Genomic DNA, 16,366 nt, shown 5'->3' on the forward strand with positions numbered 1-16,366 from the left:
CCAGTCTGTATCTTGCTAGTTTTTCGAGGTGACAGCTGTGGGAAACAGTGTCAAACACTTTGCTGAAGTCCAGGTAAACAACATCCACTGCTCTGCTCTCCTCATGTTGACAGAATAAGTTATTTTGTTCTAGAAGGTGATCAGGTTAGTCTAGCATGATTTGCCTTTGGTAAATCCATGCTGTCTTTTCCCAATCACCTGCTTCATTTGGATTGTAATAGTTTCTAGGAGGACTCGTTCCATTACTTTCTCAGGGACTGAAGCAAGACTATGGGTCTGTAGTTTCCTGAGTCCTCTTTTGGGCCCTTCTTGTACATGGGTGTGACATCTGCCCTCTTCCAGTCATCAGGGACATCCCCTGATCTCCATGACTTTTCAGTGATTATAGACAGAAGCCCTACTTCTCTTCTGCTTGATAGGTTACTTGTTTTCTTGCCTTTTTTTCAGCTCACACCTGTATTAACACACACAGGTGCAAGACTTGGCACTTCCCCTTAGTGAACTGCATGAGGTTTCTGTCAGTCCATTTCTCCTGCCTGTCCAGGTCCCTCTGAATGGCAGCATGACCTTCTGGCATATCAGCTACTCTTCCCAGTTTTGTGCCATCAGCAAACTTACTGAGGGTACACTCTGCCCCAGCATCCAGATCATTAATTAAGATGTTGAACAGGATTGGACCTAGTATTGATCCCTGTTTTAGCATTGTTTCCTTAACAGTCTGCTCTCATAGTTGACCCTGCTTTGAGCAAGAAGTTGGACTAGAGAACTAGATCCCTTCCAACCTGAATTATCCTATGATTCTATGATGCATATACTTGCTCATCCTCCAATCACTTTTGAATTCCTTCATAAACTGAAATTCAACACAAAAGAACAAAGAAGTCAAAGACAGGTCTATTCTTAGAGTTTCATGAAAGCTCTCCAAGAAGGGTTCCCACTTCCATAAGATCAGCCTCCTTAAACAGCAGTAAATCCCACCTGGAGAAATGCCCCAGACGTGACAAAAAGCTTAAATCAGAATATGCTTCTTGTTACATGCTAGAGAATCTTACCAAAGAGAAATCACTATGAAACTAGACTTCATTACTTCTGCCACTTGTTTATTTAAATTTATCTTATTGTTGCAACAAAAAGAATGTAGGATGAAAATGATTTGTGACCTGCCTCAGAACTTTCAGGCTAGGGAGAAGTAACTTTTTACACCAAGTTGACTGGAGACAAGACAAAAATATATGCAAGAAAGGTAGATAAGGCAGGCACAGAAACATGGCACACTGTGGGGTCTGGAATGCAAAAAGGAAGAGCTGAATGTAGGAAGGAGACAGAGGGTTCAGTGGAATTGGAAGACCAGCAAAGCAAAGCAAAGGGTTAAAATATTCATCACTCCACCTATATCTTTGCCATGGTTTAACCCTGGCCGACAACAAAGCACCACACATCCCACTAACTCTCATCTCCAGTGGGATGGAGGGGAGAATTAGAAGAGTAAAAGTGAGAAAGAAACTCATGGGTTGAGATAGTTTAATAATTAGAGAGAAATAATAATTAAAAATAAAATTGTGAGAAAAGGAGAAAAAAATAGCAACCACCAACCAAGCAATGCCCAGACAGTTCCCAAGCCATGCCCCCCCCCCCCCCCTTCCCCTCGGTTTTATTGCTGAGCATGATGTCATATGGTATGGAATATCCCTTTGGCCAGTTGGGGTCAGCTGTCCCAACTGTGTCCCCTCCCAGCTTTTTGTGCACCTCCAACCTACTTGCTGTGGGGGCAGTCTGAGGAGCTGAAAAGGCCTTGAGACTGTGCAAGTGCTGTCCAGCAATAACTAAATCAGTGTGTTATCAACACTATTTTCAGTACAAATCCAAAACATAGTCCCATTCAAGCTACTATAAAGAAACTTAACTCTGTCCCAGCCAAAACCAGTACAATCTTGTAGCTTCCTTTTGATAGACATCTGCTGCCACTATCATAATTTAGAGCCCAAGAAATGTGGCAGAGGTAAAATGAACATGCTTTCTACAGGACAGGAAGTGTCATAAATCCACCCCCAAAAACATGGTGGCTCTCTTTGGTTTCAACTAAAAATAAATTAATAAATAAACTCCTATATGATCATTACAGCAAGGTTATAAGAGCATGCTGGGAAACTGTAATAGGTGAATATGGCAAGGTTTTGGTAGTGAGAGGGGGTTGCAGGAGTGTCCTTTGTGAGAAGAGGTCAGGAGCTGCTGTCATGCCAGACACAGGTGGTTCTGGCCATCTCCAAAACAGACTCACTGTTGGCTGAGGCTGAGCCAGCCAGCAAAGCTGGTGGTGTCTCTATGAAAACATATTTAAAGGGCAAAACCACCAGACAGGCAGAGAAAGAGAGAAAATAGAGCAAGAAATAGCAGTGCTGACACCAAGGTCAGAGAAGGAGGAGGGGGAGGATGTGCTCCAGGTGCCGGAACAGATATTCCCCTGCAGCCCATGGAAGAGACCAGCAGAGCAAATATTCACACTGCAGACTGTGGAGGCACAAATATATTTTATGTATTTTAAGATTGTTTTTAAAATGTATCAGATTCCACTAACCTTTGGAAGAACTAGTTATATCTGTTACAGGAAAGTATATTGTGCTGGATCCGACAGCCTGAGAGGCAAAGCTGCTACAGCTTCATGCACCAAGTACAACTGGTAGCGAGGCTGAAAATTTACTCCCAGTAGGCATGCGCACACACACACACAGAGCACATGTATACACCACATATATATACACAGCCAGCTACACAGATCACAGACAGACATTCAGAGCACAGACAGCACCAATGGCCTCATCCTGCTCTGCTCTCTGGCTGAGCAAGATAGAGGTCCACTAGGGAGAGAAAATACATGTCTAGTGAGAGAAAATATATATATATATATGTACAAAGTGGAGCCCCTCCAGCAGTTGACCTCAGACACTCAGTCTTCCCAGTAGTTGGCCCCTGAATCCCACTCTCCCCAGTTGCTGGCACCTGGACATAGGAGTCCCCAAAGCCACAGCCCCACTCCAGTTGCTGGTATAGACTGTTTCACACACATGCATAGCATTGGCCAGGAAACCCCTGTTCTCCCATAGCTGACCCCCACCCCCTGTGCTCTTTACCTTAGAAACACACAGGTGCTCTCACAACCAGAGCTGGCCCTTAGAGACTCACACATACCCCTGACCCCAAGGTCACTTCACCTACTCAACAGCAAGTCCAGCTTGATCTTCACTAACAACCACACACTTGCACACCTATATTTACTGGCACTACAGACCCCCATACACACACATGCACATGGAATAAAGAACCCCTTACCAGAAAATAGTTGAAGGAAGAGCTTAATAAAGAGACAGGACAGCTGGAGCTGATCATGTACAGGGCGTGGCCAGGCAAGTATACTGAACAGGAGCTGTTTACATGCAACTGGCCTTTTTTATCACCTTTACCCCAATATTTTCCTATGCTTGTTCCTCCCCAAATCACCTTTCCCTGGCTTTGGTTCCTCCCCTAAACATCCCATAATAAATCCTGTGCAATCCCAAAATGCTTTTCCCCTGCATCCCATAACATGTCCAATTACCCTTAGGCAGTAACACACACACATACACCGGTCCAAAGGGTGCTCTGGTGTTGACCATCATGATTAGTTTCATGCCTGGACAATGGAACTCATGCCTCACCTGGGACAGCCCTGAGAATGGCCTGCACAAGGTGTCCATTTCTTTGAGTCTGGAATTTGGGTTCCCCACCTGCGATTGTGCTCCTGCTCTCCTCTGGGGTGTTGTTTTAAATTTTGATCTTTGTTTCTCAGCATTCAAATATCTTAATTAGCAAGAAATTAATTTTTTCCCGAGTCAAACCTGTTTTGCCCATGATCATAACTTGTAAATGATCTCTCTGTCTTTATCTTGACCCATAAGCTTTTTCATCCTATTTTCTCCCCCTGTCTTGATGAGGGGGAAAATTGAGAGCAGCTGGGTGGGCATCTGGTCAAGGTCAACCAACCACAGTTACACTTCTGAACATGCTTCAATAGTCACTTTTACATAGTTTACCTAAATGCTGTTCTGCTTTGTATAGAGAAAGTGAAAGTTATAGCACGATAATTCAGACCTCTTATATTTTCACCAAGTCAGTGTACCTTGAGATATGCCTGTTTTCCAGTTAAATTATAAGTATTACACATACAAACGAATCATTAAAAAAAGACACCTACAACACAAAAAATCCCCCAAACCAAACAACATAAATAGAATTATTACCAGAAATAATTAAGATTGATATCTAAAATACATCTCCACTCCATTCCTCCACATATTGTCTACATATTTAAGAAGATTAAATGTTGTCATGATGTCCACAGATGTTTCTATTTTACCAAAAGCTATGAATGATCAAAGGTGGAAAAAATGGGGAGATAAGATTCAAGAATAAAACTCAATTTGGAGGATGCAAATTAGCCAGGTCTTGTGAAAACAACCTGGAGGAAAGACACATTAAGATGTGGACAAATCTGAGAAAGAGCAATACTAACACACTGATACTAAATATTACAGGTGTTAAACATTTGCTTTTCTGAAAATTAAAACTAATTAGACAAAGTTTTCCAACTTTCAGAATTGGAACCCACAACAAAATATGATATCAAGCTTAATAGGGAAACATTTATGACAAAAATGTAACTATTAAGTATTATTTTTAGGCAGTCTTTTCAGCATCAGAAAAGATGAAGAGTGGTGCGATTTTCACAGAGACCCTGCAGAGATGAGAGCCTGAATCCTCAACTGCACAGAAGGAACAACCAGAAACTGTAGTCAGTTGTGAGGCATATGAAGACTCCCATGATGGGGAAGATTGCAGGCTTGCAACTTCTGGTAACAGGAAGACTGCTCCTTCTCTACCTGTACATCTGCAACAGTGGAATAAGTTCAGTGCCCTGGTAGAAGACAAGGGAGAGAAAGCCATGTCTGAGGAGGCATCAGATCCAGCCAAGCCTGAACCACAAATCAGCACCAAGAAGAAGCAACAGGTGATAGTGGTGGGAGACTCCCTCCTTCAAGAGATGGAGACTCCTATCTGCCAAACTGAGTTATTGTCTACAGAGGTTTATTGCTTGCCAGAAGCTCATTGGAATGGAAGACATGGTAGAACAGCATGTACAACTGGATGCTGCAGTGGTGGATATAAACTCTTAAAAAAAAACCAAAACAACCAAAAAAACCCCAGAACAAAAACCACACTGCAGGCAGGGCAGACAAGTGTGTGTGTGCGCGCGCGTGCGTGTGCATGTGCGTGTGTGTGTGTGTGTGTGCGTGTGCATGTGTATGCATACATGTGTGTTTGGGGGCAAAGGCTGTATCTCAATAAACAGCTTGAACATATGGAGCTCTTCTATATGACTGATGTCAGTCCCTGTGAGAGCTTATGAGTCAGGATCAGAGGACACACAAAAATGTCACACAGAAGTGACACTGTAGTGGGGGTTTTGGAGCTTGCTACAGACCATCAAATGAGAATGAAGGAGATGATGAATGAAGAGATCCACAGCTGGTTCTGCTATTTAGCAAGGGAGAACTGGTTGGGGACATGATAATAAATGGTATCCTTGGCTGCAGTGACCATGAAATAGCAGTGTTCAAGAACCTGAGAAGAGTGAAAAAGCCAAGCCACAAAGTACAGATCTTGGCCTGGTGGGATATCATGGAAGACAGCTCTGAAGGGCAAAGGAACTCCAGAGCAGGGGTCCTCAAACTTTTTAGCCAGGGGGCTGGCGCGGATGAAGTGGCAGGCAGTCATCTGCGGCTGCTTGGTTTCCCCCCCCCATCCCCCGGCGGGGGGGGGGGGCGGGGCGGTTCTGTAAATACCGGGGGCCAGATTGAGGACCCTGGGGGGCCGTATCCGGCCCACAGGCTGTAGTTTGAGGACCCCTGCTCTAGAGTACTGGCAGGTCATTAAGAACAACACTATTGATATTCAGAATTACACCCTACCCTCTCTCCCAGAGTTAAGCCTTGATTTCAAATTTGACAGATAAATCTTGAAAATCTGGCTGTCTGGACACAGAAACAGGATTTCTCAATGAAGGAACATGAAGACAGTTGGAACTTGGGCTACTGAAAATATGACATAGAAAAAATTGACCTCCCAAAACTCTGAGAGCTGCCTTAAACTCTGGATACCTGTAAGGAAGGCCAAAACAAGCCAATCATTAGTGTAGGTAAAAAGGATTGTGAGACAGCACAAAGGGAGCTTGTAAATAAGTCTTCTCTGCATGTAAAGTACAAAGTTTCTAGGAGCATTTGCCTGCAGAAGAACTCAAAAGTTTGGAGCAGAGAGCAACTTGGAGTATTTTTGCATAGAATTCTAGCAGTTATTTTTAAGATGGTGAGTACCTCTCTGAGCAGTTGTTTCTCCCCATCAAATGCTAGGTATGTCTTAGAAGACACAGTACAGAAGAAGAGATAGCATTCCTGAAATTGTCAACTATTACTGAAAGCAACATATACCTTAAAACTAGGATGTATATTTCAGGGATACAGACAAATAAATTCCAGAATGGTACTGCCCATTTCTACTACTTCAGTGAAAATACTATTTCAGAGGAAAACCTGATGTGATGGATTAACCTTTGGCTGGCTGCCAGACACCCACTCAGCTGCTCTCTCACTCCCCCTCCTCAACAGGACATGGGAAGAAATTAAGATGAAAAACCTCACTAGTTGAGACAGACAGGGAGGTCACTTATCAATTACTGTTACAAGCAAAACAGACTTGACTTGCGGAAGATTAATTTAATTTATTGCCAATTAAAATAGATTTGGATAGTGAGAAACAAAGACAAAATTAAAAGAACATCTTCCCCTTGCCCCCTTCCCAGGCTTAACTTCACTCTTTCATGCCAGACTGCTCTATTACCTCCCCTGCATCCTGAGTGACACGGGGCAGGAACGGGGGCTTGCAGTCAGTTCATAACAGTTTATCTCTGTTGCTCCTTCCTTTTCACACCCCTGCTCTAGCACAGGTCCCTTCCATGGGACACAGTCCTTCACAAACAGGTCCAGCATGGGCTCTCCACAGGCTATAGTGGGGATATTTGCTTCACCATGGTCTCTTCCATGGGATGCAGGGGAATCTCTGCTCGAGCACCTGGAGTACCTCTTCCCCCTCCTTCACTGACCTTGGTGTTCATACTGCTTTGTCTGTCTCACATTTTCTCCTCACTCCTCTCTTTCACAGCTGCTGCATAGCATTTTTTGCCCTTTATTAAATATGTTTTCACAGAGGTGCCACCAACTTTGCTGATTGTCTCAGCTTTGGCCAGTGACGGGTCCATTTGGAGCCAACTGGAAATGGCTCTGACATGGGGCCAACGCTGGCCTCTTCTCACAGAGGCCACCCCTGCAGCCCCCCCACTACCAAAACCTTGCCACATAAACCAAATATATCTGCAATCTTGACCTCTCTTCTTTGTGTAAACCAACCAACCAAATCAAAACAAACAAACAAAAAAAGCCTCAAACACCAAAACACACACTAAACCACAAACCCATACAACTCACAATGTGAACACCCTGCATTTCTATCCTATGAGAGGCAGAACAAGCAAGTTTGTTAGAATGCTTCCAAAACAATGGAGTTTGGAAAAGATGGGAGAAAAGGGAGGGGAGGAATGACATCAACTTAAAAAATGGAAGCTAAACCACAGAAACTTCTTTTTAACATGTGTTGGGTTACTTATTCATTTCTATGAATTAAATGGTAAAAAATGAACATCTACTTATTAAAAGAAACACAACTTGTGTTGTAAAATAAGATGTACCCTATGAAGTGTGGTATATGTTTGTGCCCATTGCCTCTTGTCCTATTACTGGGTGCCACTGAGAAGATTCTGGTTCCATTTTTTTACTCCCTCCCGTCAGGTATTTATATATATTGATAAGATATTCCCTGAGTCCCCTCTTTTCTAGGCTAAACAGTCCCAGCTGTCTCAGCTTTTCCTCATGTGAAAGATGTTCCAGTCCCCCAATCATCTTTGTGGTCCTTTTCTGGACTCTCTCCAGTATGTCCATATATCCTTTGTACTGGGAAGCCCAGAACTGGACACAAAAGTCCAGATGTGGCATCACCAGTGCTGACTAGAGGGGAAGGATCACCTCTCCTCAGACTGCTGGCAATACTCTTCCTAATACAGCCAAGGATGCTGCTGGTCATCTGCCACAAGGGCACATGGCTGTTCAACTTGCTGTCCACCAGGACCCCTAGGTCTTTTGCTTCAGTCAGTTAGCCCCCAGCCTAGTAGTACATGGGCTTATTCCTGCCCAGGTGCAGGACTTGGCATCTCCCTTTGCTGAATTTCATTAAGTTTCTATCTGCCCATATGTTGCATCAACCACTCCTCCCAGTTGTGTTTTTTTTTAAAGAGATTAAACACTATTGGTCCCTGTATCAACCCTGGGTTATACAACTAGAGACTGGCTTCCAACTGGATTTTATGCCATTGATCATAATCCTTTGAACTTGGAAGTTCAGCCAGATTTCAGTCCATCTCACTGTCCATATATCTATCCTGTACTTCATCAGTTTGTCTATGAGGATGTTATCAGAGACAAAGTCAAAAGCATTGCTAAAATCAATAAACAACATCTACATCACACACACACACCCCTCCGCATAACAATTTAAAGTGCACAAGATAGAGATTTGTACTTTGTATAGTGCCCAAAACTGTTCTGTCCTGGTTAGACTAACCCTCTTCTGAAGAACTTAGAAAAAAAAAAAGTTGTTTACATTAACTACAGCTATTACAGTTCTTTTTTAAAATCAAATACAGAATCATTAGTTATTGAAAACAGCAATAAAAAACAACCTCCATACCAGAATTATGTGTTTGGGTCTCGAGAAGAGCATTTTTTAGTAGTTCTCAGACCCAATAAGGATGCAGAGGATAAAGAAGAAGTTTCCTAGGTAAGCTCCATCCTTGGCTTGGTAGACAGTTGAGAATGATATACACACACCCTTCTCCCCCTACCACACTCCACAGAACAAACATATAGCAGTCTTGTCAGGTTCTTCATGTACACATCTACTTATTTCTCTCATATCCACATACTCAAACACTTGAAACTTTACCACTTGTTTTGGCAAGTTCATTCCACAGGACCACTTAAATCAAATAGTAGCTTTTGCTCATTTACCACTCCATCTGCTCTACTTCCGTAGACAATATGGAACATCCCACAGAAAGACGCCTCAAACTCTAAAACATATCCTTATTTTATGCAAAGGCTATCTATCAAGCATATTTTATGTCAATTAGACTTTTACTTTATTTTTGAAAAAAAATATGTATACCCTTCAGTAATAACTGAACATTTTAATTTCATAGTGCAATACATTATAATAGGCACACTAGTTGAAAACAATCATATGCTAAAGCTTCATATCCAATTTTTTTAACCAACAAGTTTTTATACATGCAGCATAGCAAACTAAAAACCTACTAGAGTACTTAATGTCCAAAACAGCTGTCCATCTGTCCTTGCAACACACTGGCCAATTTTTGAAGGAATAAGAAGCACTGAAATGGAACCAGCTGTAATGGGAGTCTTGAAGAAGATATTGTAATTGAGGTGCTAGTGATCTTGAGCAGGCCATGTCTGCTCTATTGAGCCTTGTACTTAGGGCTTGAGAAGCCATATGTTAGCATGAGTAGCTGCTGTAAGGGGTATCTGCTGGAATGTCCCATGCTGAGTTGTGCTGCACATTGGTGGATGTTATGATAGAGAAAACATTGCAACATGTCAGAAGATATGATTCTGCTTGTTACACAAAATAAAAGGTGCCATGGCATGAGAGGGAGGAAGATCCTCTCCATGGATGGGATCTGTGCAGCATGCCATGGGAAAATCCATCCGGGGTCTATCTGAAGCTGCACAAAAGCAAGGTTCCCAGCATCTGAAGGATGTAAGATTTACTTGCTATCTATATTCCTCTTCGTATTATATAATATTAAACCAGATATTTTATTATGCGATTTATTGTTGGGCCTTCCTTAGAGATCCAGAAAGAACCCTACACTCTCCTTTCTTCTCCCACTCTGATGCAGAACACCAGCTCATCAAAAACATTCAGCACACAGCAGCCTTAATTCAGAACAATCCAAACACAGTTGAAGCCTCTGAAGAAATAACCAGTGAGGAAGAAAACCAAATTGTTATTTTTCTTTATTTGCCAAGAGACAGAACCATCTCAAAGCTTTACTGAAGTCTCCTAGGTATTCTCTCTTTTCAAAAGAATTACAAATTGTGTTATTTGTGCTTTCATTCTCTCTTATATAATAGTCCATTCTTACTGTAGCATGAAACAACATGGAGAGGATTCTATCAAAAACTCAAGGAGCTGACCAAGCCAGACACTGCATTAAGATGAAAGGCTGTGGAGAGAGGATGGGGCTGAAATCATATAATCATTAAGTTGGCCTATTACTAATGGAAAACCAGTGATTACAGGAATGGAGACAGAATTGTGAGACTGACAGGAAGTTATTCAGTTATAACGGTGAGGATTAGAGGACTCTCTAAGGAACAAAAACTAAAGGATGCATGCATAGTGGTATTCAGGCAAAAAAAAGCACAGCACTTTTTGACAAGAGCTGAGGTGGTGGGGAGGAATAGAAGCGACAAAGTTACTGCAAGTGAACTAGGAAGTGGGAACTACTAGGAAACAAAGTTTGAAAAGCACTAAATGAAAACAAAGAACTATAGAAGATGAGGGACATCAGAGAAACAAGAGAGAGAATGCTTCCACTTCAAGAAAATTTTTTAATGGTTCAAAGGAATCAAGATTAAAGACATATCCAAAGCAATCTTTCAGCAGCTAAAAGCTCTCAAGTGTGTGTGAGACTCCAGGTAAGGCAGATGCAGATTAAATGTTCGAGGTCCACCCCTCGATCCCAGGCCATCTATATGTTGCATCTCATCCTTGATGACCAGAAGTGTCATGGGCCCATCGAGCTATGAATAATTCACCTTTATGTTGCCAATCCAAATCTACTTGTGCCACTTCAATCTTGGCTGCTTGATCTACCTGCTGGTTGTTTACAAGTTCCTCAGTGGCCCAACTCTTGGGTACATGAGCATCTACATGATGTACTTTTACAACCAGGTTGTCCACCCTTGTAGAGGAATTTTTAAAGGACCGAGGACATATGTTACCATTGTCCGGGTTGGACAACCCAGGCCTGTTAGTTAAAGCAGCAGAGCAACTTTAAATTGTCCTTGGAACAAGCAGTGTGAGAAAGAAAACAAGCTATGCACAAACAAGAAGCCACGTGCAGAGCAAGTCCTGGGAACCGCAAAATCAACACACTCTCATCGGCACACACTGATCAGGTGCCTGCAGCATGCTCACCAATCAGCGACACAGACGCCCGCGTGACCAGAAACTTTTATCCAATCACCTGTGTGTAGAGTTGTGTGAGCAATTGGTTTAAGTTATAAATATGACCTGTTTGTTTAATAAAGTGAGCACGGCATGTAGCCATATTGGTGTGATTGTCGTGACTTGGCCAACTCTCCACAGGGACCCTCTTCGCACCCGGACAACAATATCTTGCCATAATGCAGCAGCCAAATGGGTTTACCTCTGCGTTGCCAATTACTTTGCTTCCATTGCTGCAACCACCCCCACAGGGCATTTGCCACCATCCATGAATCAGTATAGAGGTAAACTATTGGCCATTTCTCTCATTCAGCAATGTCTAAAGCCAGCTGGATAGCTTTCACCTCTGCAAACTGACTCTATTCACCTCCTTCAGCAGTTTCTGTGACTTGTCATAGGGGAATCCATACAGCTGTCTTCCATCTCCGATGCTTTCCTACAATATGGCAGGACCAATCAGTAAACAAGGCATATTGCTTCTCATATTCTGGCAGTTTATTATACAATGGGGGACACTTCAGCAATGTCACCTCTTCCTCTGGTGACATTCTGAAATCTTTACCTTCTGGCCAGTCCATAATCACTTCCAGGATTCCTGGACAACTGGGGTTTTCCCATTCAAGCTCATTGTGTGATCAATGCGACCCACTTCATGCAGTAGCAGTTGCGTGATCTGTAGAGTAGAGGAGATCCTCCTTTTGAACTTCCAGCCCAGCACTGGCAAACGGGCACCAGAAGGAGTTGTGTGTCAGTACCAATCATGTCCAAAGAGACTCAAACCCTTTCATAAGCTGCCAATATCTCTTTTTCAGTTGCAGCATAGCAGGCCTCAGATCCTCTATATGTTATCAACATTGTTCTCACACCAAATCCCAAACACAGCACTGTACCAGCAACTAAGAAGAAAATTAACTCTGTCCCATCTGGAACTAGGGCACATCCATAACACCATAAAAATGTTAGTTGTGCAAAAGGAGGAAACATCTTGAGATACATAAGAATATTGTTTGGCTTAAAAATTCCCCAACTTTTTTTTTCCTCAGATAGAGGCTGACACATATATTAACATGTAGCAGCCTCAAAGAAGAGGATGTTGCTTAGTACAACCTTCCTGTATACATATCACCCCAGTGTTAAGAGATGTTATAAATAGCCATTGCATGCAGCAGGTGCAGGGACTGGCTGATGGAGCCCAGCCAGGAGACCCGAGGGTCTCCATCCCAGGCTGATGGATGCAGCTGCTGCTTTCACATTTGCAGGTTCAAGCAGTAAGGCTGAGAGTGTACCCCTGTACTAGATTTGTATGACAAGGTTTTGGTAGCAGGGGGGTTACAGGGATGGTTTCTGTGAGAAGCTGCTAGAAGCTTCCTCTGTGTCCAATGGAGCCAATGCTAGCCAGCTTCAAAATGGACTTGCCACTGGCCAAGGCTGAGCCAATCAGCGACAGTGGTAGCACCTCTATGATAACATATTTAAGAAGGGGGGGGGGGGGGGGGGAAGCCTTGTACAACAGTAGCCAAAGAGAGACAAGTGAGAAAATGCAAGAGAAACAACCTGCAGACTCCAAGGTCAGTGAAGGAGGAGGAGGTGCTCAGCCCCATGTAAGTGGAGCCAAGACCCTCACTCCAGTGACTGGCACTGAGACACACCTAGTCACTTCAGTTGCTGACAACATGGGCCAGGGAGCACCTACACTCCCAGTCTGAATCCAGTTGCTGGCATCAAATCCACTCATGTCAGTCTCACCAGTGACTGGCACCTAGTCCTTATAACACTCACACACACAGGTCAGAGAGTGAGATTACACACAGCAATAGTTATGGATTTATTAAAAGCTAGGACAGACTGCAATAATCAGCCACAGAGCTTAGTCAGACCAGTGTACTGAACAGCCCCATGTAGAAGAATGAAGCTGGGTTAATTAGCATTGATAATATACAGCTGTGGGTTGGCTTCAGGGGCGGCAGGTTGGTAGATGTAGATAAGGTGCAGCTGTGGCTGGTTCTGTTAAGTGGTTGAGAGCCAATGGAGAGAGAGCAGAGAGGAAGAAGCAAGAGGAGAGAAAACATGTGCCTTAGATAAGGTGAAAGTAGCAGAGGGACTGGCATGAAGAGTGTGTTGTATGAGATGGTAAAAGACCTTGTTGCAGCTTGATAGTCTGGAGAATGCTGAGACAATTGGTGCCCTGTGTGAGGCCCTTCAGATTATGAGACTGAGTGTAATGAGCGGTGACAGCAGTGATGGCTGTGCTGGGGGATGTTTGAAGTTTTGAACAGTGATGGTGGTGCCCAATGTAGTAGAGAGAGGCGGGGATAGCCTGCGATCCAGATCGTGTTTGAGATAGGTGGGAAGAGCCTAGGGATCTGGATCAGACACTGGTAAAGGTGAGTCATTGGGATCAAAGAGAAGGAAGCCTGACTGCTGTGGAATTTAGAGACTGAGGGTAACAGGCGATAGTGGCGGGGTACACAGCCAGATGTGGCAGCAGCCTGCAGCGGTGGTGGGTCCGGCTAGACAGTGGTGATGGCTGTGCCAGGGGAAGGTGTAGGAGCAGCATGGTGCTGTGAGCGGCTCCTGCCGTGGCTGCTGCTGCTCGGCCTGGTGGTATTCTTGCCGGTATTTCTGTATTCATTGAAGGTGTCTCCAGTTGAAGAAGAAATGGGCAACCACAAGGATGTTGAGAAGTTTTTCAGGACACAGAATGATGTGTTAGTGCTGTATTCTAGATCTGCTACTGCTGAAAGCTCACTCAGGTTACTGTCCGGTATGATCCAAGAGGTGAAAGGACAAGGCACTATAAGTTCATCAGAATCCCTCTCTGAAGAAATCAAAGTCCCAGATGCTAAAAAAGCAGATTAGAAGAAAGGTGATCAACCTGCAGAAGCTGAAAAGCCCAAGAAAAAAGTGAGGAAGGAATATGAATTCAGGGACAAGTTGTCCGAATTGTATGAGAAGTTTATTTCTAAAAAGTTTGTGATGGTTGGTAATTAAATGAGGTATAAAATCTTAAAAAGAAGGAAAAAAAAAAGGGGGGGGGGGAATTTGTAGAGGCGTTATAGAAGACTGTATGAAAAATCTATTTGTAAAAAGGTTGTAATGATTGTTAAAAACATAAGGTATGAAATGTTAAGAAAAAAAGGGGGAATTGTAGAAGAATGAAGCTGGGTTAATTAGCATTGTTAATATACAACTTACAACTGTGGGTTGGCTTCAGGGGCAGTGGGTTGGCCAATGTCGATAAGGTGCAGGTGTGACTGGTTAAGTGGTTGAGAGACAATGAAGAGAGAGCAGTGGAGGAAGAAGCAAGAGGAGAGAGAACATGTACCCTGGATGAGGTGAGACATGGAGAAGGTAGCAGAGGGACTGGCATGAAGAGTATGCTGGTGTGAGATGGTAAAAGACCTTGTTGCAGCTTGATAATTTGGAGAGGGCTGCAACAGCCCCATTTTATATGACTATCCCTTTTTATACCTGCTTTGTTCCTTCCCAATCCCTTTCCCCTAAACGTTCCCTAATAGATTTTAGAACAGGTTCCCCTTGAATATCCCAAATCCTTATATACCTCTAGTTTCCTGCTTCTTATCAGTTACAAAGACCAGGTGGCCCTCTCCAAAGCATGTAGTTTCTTGATGGCACATCAGTTAGTGACCAGAGACTTTTGGTCCTTGGCATTGTCTCTGTTATCCCTTGTCTACCAGGTTTGTGTCTCTGTGTGTTCTTGTTAATGGATTCCCCCTTACTTATTATCTTGTTTTGCATTGAAAAGGCCCTTGATCAGATGGACTCCTTTTCCACATACCCTTACACTCAGTTTGTCCTGTAGCTCTTTTGTATCTATTCACAGTTCTGCATCCGTTAGATCCCTCAACGCTGTAAGCACTGCAAGACTCCCAGCAAAACACAGATTATCATCGTTGTTATTTAGATCAATTAAGTAGCAGAACTTTTCATCTAATTTAGAATTGAAGGATTGACTGTAGAGGGGACTGGAGCATCTCCCTTATGAGGAAAGGCTGAGGGAGCTGGGCCTGTTTAGCCTGGAGAAGAGAAGACTGAGAGGGGATCTTATCAATGTTTACAAATATCTTAAGGGGAGTGTCAAGAGGATGGGGTCAGGCTCTTTTCAGTAGTACCAACCGACAGGTCAAGGGGCAACAAGCACAAACTGTAACACAGGCAGTTACATCTGAATATGAGGAAGATCTTTACTTTGAGGGTGACGCAGCACTGCAACAGGCTGCCCGGAGAGGTTGTGGAGTCTCCTTCTCTGGAGATATTAAAAATCTGCCTGGATGTGATTCTGTGCAACCTGTTCCAGGTGAACCTGCTTTAGCAGGGGGTTGGACTAGATGATCTCCAGAGGTCCCTTCCAACCCTGACCATTCTGTGATTTTATGATCTGCAATGTCCACACATGTCATGCATCAACTATAGTAGAATCAAAGTAATATAACATAAAAAAACACTATGCTGGAATTAAGTTTGGGATCACTTGTAGCGATCCTAACCAGGAGACTACTGTACACTGAAGAGTTAGTGATATACATAAACATTTAACCTGAGTAGACCCAGGCCCAGTACTGTGCTGTGCTGCACTTATAGCTTAGTGTGCTGAACTGTAAGTGCACACTTATAGCTTAATGTAGCCTGATTCTGTGATAGGAGTAAGACACATTACTGTGCCTAATGTATTAGCAATGACGTTACCACTCTTTATTACCTGTGAGGGTCACTATGGTAAACCACAAATATTTAGAATAGAAGGGAATGTGAAGAAGAAGAAAAATCCACTACAAGAGAAATCTCTCTTTAATCAACTAAAAATTTTACCTTGAGTGAATTTAGTACATATACTTGTTAAAAAGCCAGAAAGATTTCAAATTGTAACACTAAAAATTAGCTACTGGGCCTGTAA

At 43.1% G+C, this 16,366-nt stretch overlaps 1 protein-coding gene across 4 annotated transcripts in view; it reads right to left on the reverse strand.

Moving 5' to 3' along the window:
- Positions 1 to 16,366, reverse strand: part of LOC130141865 (E3 ubiquitin-protein ligase RNF38-like) — a 180,193-nt gene that overhangs the window by 83,362 nt on the left and 80,465 nt on the right. The gene's annotated exons all lie outside the window — the stretch shown is intronic.

The sequence above is a fragment of the Falco biarmicus genome, chromosome W (assembly GCF_023638135.1).
Source record: "Falco biarmicus isolate bFalBia1 chromosome W, bFalBia1.pri, whole genome shotgun sequence".
Lineage (NCBI taxonomy): Eukaryota > Metazoa > Chordata > Aves > Falconiformes > Falconidae > Falco > Falco biarmicus.